Source organism: Staurois parvus, unplaced genomic scaffold, assembly GCF_062004578.1.
Source record: "Staurois parvus isolate SC_StPar_1 unplaced genomic scaffold, SC_StPar_1.0 ptg000402l, whole genome shotgun sequence".
In the NCBI taxonomy this organism is placed as follows: Eukaryota; Metazoa; Chordata; class Amphibia; order Anura; family Ranidae; genus Staurois; species Staurois parvus.
In genome coordinates, this window is record NW_028318198.1 from 7,392,701 (window position 1) to 7,398,585 (window position 5,885).

Sequence of the window (5,885 nt, forward strand, 5' to 3'; positions counted from 1 at the left end):
ACTAGCAGTGCCTCGACTTTCAAACTCTCACCGATTGTCACTTGAATTCTTCTTACATTATATAACTGAGTATTTTCTCCATACATTCATAAAACATCTTTTATCCTGACTGAATGAGCAACAGGGTATGAGGCTTTTTTGTTCCCTTTCTTTAAAAGCACAGCTTTCAGGCTAAACTTTGAGTCTGTGATCAGTCAACATTCTTTTAAATTGTGTTTTGTTCAATGTCTCCATAAGACCAGTGCAATCAGAACACACATATAAGGAGCCATCCTTGCTGCAGCAGTCTATTACATTTCTCTTTCTGCAAACTAAAACATAGGCATCTTGATCCAATACTTTCCATTCTTGAAGACATGATTCAAAAAGCTTAGCTTGTTGTTTGGAAAGGCAGAGGCCCCAGGCAAGATTGTTCAGTTCATGTTGCTAAATGAGAGGTGGTTCACAGGCTCTCTAAAGGCTGTATATAGACTCAGAGACTATTGACACTGGTATATGCCTTCCCACATAGTTTCCATCTATTTCAGATAAATCCTCCCAGTTCCCTGGTGATATAAGTACTGGTAGATATTTGTCATATGGTAGAGGTTGAATAGTTTTAGTTTCCAAGTGACTGGTTGACTCGCACCAAATCATCAAAACATTAAAAAAGTGTGGACTCTTTCCTTCTTTTTCGTCACTCTACAGCATTCATGATTATTCCACTACGTGTCTGTTTTACTAGTACAGCATCCAAAATAGAAAGAATAGAATAAAAATTTGTTTTTTTTCACTTTCTTGTTATTTTAAAAAACTGTCCATTGGTTATAAAACATAGCAAAGTCATCAGCTGCCTTGCAATGGCAATGTCTGGGCTTTTGTTTTGTTGCTATATCCAGGAATGCCTCTAGATAAACCTGATCTCAACTTATGCATGGCTATACATACACTATATTGCCAAAAGTATTGGGACACCCCTCCAAATGATTGTATTCAGGTGTTCCAATCACCTCCATGGCCACAGGTGTATAACATCAAGCACCTAGGCATGCAGACTGCTTCTACAAACATTCTCAGGAGCTCAGTGAATTCAAGCGTCCATTCATGAAATTTTCTTGCTACTAAGTATTCCATGGTCAACTGTTAGTGGTATTATAACAAAGTGGAAGCAACTGGGAACAATAGCAACTCAGCCATGAAGTGGTAGGCCCTGTAAAATGACAGACCGGGTCAGCACATGCTGAAGCGCACAATGCACAGAAGTCGCCAACTGTCTTCAGAGTCAATAGCTAAAGACTTCCAAACTTCATGTGGCCTTGAGATTAGCACAACAGTGCATAGAGAGCTTCATGGAATGGGTTTCCATGGCCGAACACCTACATCCAAGCCTTACGCAATGCAATGCATCAGATGTAGTGGTGTAAAGCATGCCGCCACTGTACTCTAGAGCAGTGGAGATGTGTTCTCCGGAGTGACAAATCACGCTTCTCTGTCTGGCAATCCAATGGACTTGTCACGGTTTGGCAGTTTCCAGAAGAAAGGTACTTGCCTGACTGCAAAGTTTGGTGGAGGGAAGATTATAGTGTGGGGTTTTTTTTTCAGGAGTTGGGCTTGGCCCCTTAGTTCCAGTGCAGGGAACTCTTAAGGCATCAGCATACCAAGACATTTTGGACAATTTCATGCTTCCAACTTTGTGAGAACAGTTTGGGGATGGCACCTTCCTGTTCCAACATGACTGCACACCAGTGCACACAGCAAGGTCCATAAAGATATGAATGAGCAAGTTTGTTGTGGAGACTTGACTGGGTTGTATAGAGTCCTTTCCTCAACCCGATAAAACACCTTTGGGATGAATTAGAACGGAGACTGAGAGCCAGGCCTTCTCGTCCGACATCAGTGCCTGATGTCACAAATGCGCTTCTGGAAGAATGGTCAAACATTCCCATAGACACATTCCTAAACCTTGTAGACAGCCTTCCCAGAAGAGTTGAAGCTGTTGTAGCTGCAAAGGGTGGGCCAACTCAATACTGAACCCTATGGACTAACATTGGGTTGCCATTAAAGTTCATATGCGTATAAAGGCAGGCATCCTAATACTTTTGGCAATATAGTGTATGTTCTATAACTTGAAACACAGATAGTTTAGAGTTAGGAATAACACCTTTCAGTGTTGCCTTGATGCAGCATTGTGACTTTCACATTTATTTGCAAATTTATGCAACAAAACCTTTACTTTTAACCTGAGTAGTTGAAAGAATTTAATTGGATTTTCTTTCCAGCTACTTTGAAAGTGTGTCAGCATTGTGTATTGTTTTATATATGGCCCTTCCTCCTTTTTTTCCTAGTTTCAAGCGATCCGAGTGGCAGAGTGGAGAGGATATCTTAGCCCAGGAAATCCTTGCAACTTCCAATGTATTACATGACAAAATATGCTTTAGTAAGTTTTATGTATTCATTCATATTTTCTGATGTATGTTTCAGGTTTTTTGAATATACACCTACTTTATATTACGCCTCCATTCCATTCCATGGTAAGTAATCCGGAATTTGACATATGATCCGTAGTGGGATATTTATGTTATCCCCACTTGCTGGTACAATTTTTAAGGTGTTTACGTACACATAGTCTCTGGTTCCTAACTGTGTGAATAAATGCATTCATGCTCCCCTATATTTATTTTTTATGAGGTATATGGCCATCACACGGCAATCATGGCCCACATATCTATGTATATATACGTATATTCATAGCTTTATTAGAGCATACAAACCATTTTCAGAAATCTCTGTGAAGGATTATTTTGGATACTTGAATCTAGATGTACAATTTTTTAAAAAATGTTTTCCTGAATGTGTATATATTTTTAATTTCTTTTTAGCTCACTTCATGTATCTTATGTTATGCCATAGAGCGCAACTCATATAAGATACTAGTTTTAGATTACTTGTTTTTTATGATTTGATAAATTGTTACCAGTTAGAATTTCCCTGTAAACATTGGCCAGCCTAGAGTAGGGGCTGATCTTTTGGTTCTATCTCATCTGGAGCCCACAAAAGACAGACACCTCCTAGAGCCAATCGGGTCTGAGGAAGAAACAGAAGCTTCAAGTGCATTGCAAGTGTCCACATCTATGGAGTCACGTTGTCCCGCTGACGTCACTTCGAGTCCAAAGCTATCTTGCATTCCACGTTAGTCATCGCAGTGGTAGGCCGCTTCCTGATGCTCCACCACTCAGAGTACTATGGCCACTGGTCATCACTGGGGCCATACGGGAGACTTACCTAGATGTACAGATATGCCTGTCTACTTCACTTAATAGTGCGTTGCCAATTTGCATGTTTTTAATAAATTTGATTGATTTATTGCATTTAGTCTTGCACCTTTTTGTGTTTTTTTTATATGCTTACAGAGTCTTAGTTTCACTCTATAAAGGTGCTTCTGCTAATGCTGAAATATCGCTGGTCCAATTACTGTGTTAACATGATTTATTGGACTTTCCCATGAACTTTCTTTTTAGAAGGACTTGAGAAATGTCTATTTCTTCTGCGCTTGAATCTTGTTATTCAATCCTTGCAACTTAGCCTATTATAGTGGGGAGGGGCAGTCCCTGGGCAGGGAAATTAGGTGATGAGCAAGTATTTTAAATTTTCTCCCACTTTTTATCTTTAGTTCTTGCAATTTTGCCAGTCATACTGCACAAAGTAAAATATCACAAACATTTTTTTTATTTTAACTTGAAATCTGAGATCAGCACCTGAAATTGATAAGAACATAAAAAAAATTATATATTACAAGTCTTTGTAGTCATCGTATTAATTTCCCCATACCAGGACAATGGCTAATTTCATCATTTAATGGTCATATTATTTCAGAATGCAAAGTATTCCACAGACTCCCTATCTATTGTATGTGCATTTACCCCCTCAATGAAGAGTCTATCCCTTTGCTAGTGAATTTCAAGTCTGCTTTAAATCTCACATGCCTATAGTTAACTGAGAGTCTATATCCATTTTGTAAAATATTATTTTCCTGTAACCTACAATGCTTGCATAAGATTACAGTTTTCCATGTTTGACTACCAATATTCCACTTCCATGGCTTTCTGAAGCCTGATTTGGACTTTTCTGGTGTTTTTAATAAAAAGTTGAAATTATCAAATATTATCTCCCTTGTGGCAATGCTATAGAGGTTCTGACAGGTAATGCACTACTTGTTTACTCCACGTTGTTTTATAATACAGTATATATATATATATATTTATGTGTGTGTGTGTATATATATAGATATATATATATCTATAGATAGATAGATATTGTGCAAAAGCTACAAATAGGTGTGAAAAAATCTTGACGGCTTTCAAAAGTATATATTTTAATTGTTTAAAATTACCCATTGATCAGGTAATGCTGAGGACCAGGGGTTGGCCAAGGAAACTTAATGCAACAGAGGAAAGACACGTTGTCATACTTTTTTCCCTTCAATATCAGAAGATGTCCTGGAGTGCCATCTGCACAGAACTGTGGAACCCAGGTAAACCCACCTACTGCCCGGAGAAGTCTGGAAAGGAATTGGTTTTCATAGAAGAATTGGGGTCAAAAACTCATACCTCCGATGTGGAAAACAAAGCTAAGCGACTCAGCTATGCATGGAAACATAGGAACTGGGGTGCAGAAAAATTACAGGAGGTGCTCTGGACTTATGAGTCAAAATTTGAAATATTTGGCTGTAGCAGGAGACAGTTTGTTCATGGAAGGGCTGGAGAGTGGTACAATAATGAAGCATGGGGAAAGTTCCTTGCAAGTTTGGGGCTGCATTTCTGTAAATGGATTTGAAGATTTGGTCAAGATCAATAGTGTCCTCAATGTTGAAAAATACAGGCAGATACTTATCCATCATGCCATATCATCAGGCAGGAGTGTAATTGGTCCAGAATGTATTCTGCAGCAGGACAATGACCCCAAACATACAGCCAGTGTCATTAAAAACTACAGTACCTTTAGCATAAAGAACAAGGAGTCCTGAGGGTTTGGCCCCCATAGAACACTGATCGCAACATCATCGAGTCTGTCTGGGATTACATGAAGAGACAGAAGGTTTTGACGGAGCCTACATCCACAGATGATCTGTGATTAGTTCTTCCAGATGTTTGAAACAACCTACGTGCCAAATTCCTTCAAAAACTGTGTGTAAGTGTACCTAGAAGAATAGATGCTGGTTTGAAGCCAAAGGGTGGTCACACCAATTATTGATTTAATTTTGATTTCTCTTCTGTTCAATTACTTTACATTTTGGTAATTGATAAAAATAAACTAATAACCCTTGGATTTCTGGAAGCAATCTTCATTTACAGAATTTTTTTACAACTGCTCAACACTTTTGCACATGGACATTGTTTTCACTGAAGCACAGGCACTAGAGAGAGAATACAGAAAATCAGTAAAAAAAATAGGAGAAAGTAGACATCATGGAGCAGAACATGGGGTGAACATTTACTAATTCTGCATAATCTGGTTCACACTAGTAATACATGGAGTTTTTTTTCACTGTTTCTGTTCCATAACCACTTAACCACTCATTCATAAATTATTAAACATATAACAACCAGTTACTCTATGAAGTTTTCAAAATTATACAACAGGAAATTGTTTAACCACAAATGGGTGCCTTAGTGCACTTGATTTAAGGAATACACAGAATATGTCATATTACTCTGAGGGCTAATATCTGCAAGTTAGTTTATTTGCCTAAGGATTATTAGGGGTTTGCAAATATAGTGATATAACATGCAGCCTAGAAAATATCATAAACATGTAATGTGAATGTATGACATACAAAGCAATACACCTTTCCACCTAGCAGTGTGTAACTGTTGAAATAATCCTATTCTCCGGTTAAACTACATGCT

General features: G+C 38.2%; 1 long non-coding RNA gene across 1 annotated transcript; it reads left to right on the top strand.

Annotated features, from left to right (window-relative positions):
* Positions 1–2,458: 2,458 nt before the first annotated feature.
* LOC149455153 (uncharacterized) lies at positions 2,459–5,304 on the top strand. The gene is made up of 2 exons (XR_016314096.1): positions 2,459–2,510; positions 4,381–5,304. It is a non-coding gene; the product is annotated as an uncharacterized LOC149455153 (long non-coding RNA).
* The last annotated feature ends 581 nt before the right edge of the window (positions 5,305–5,885 follow it).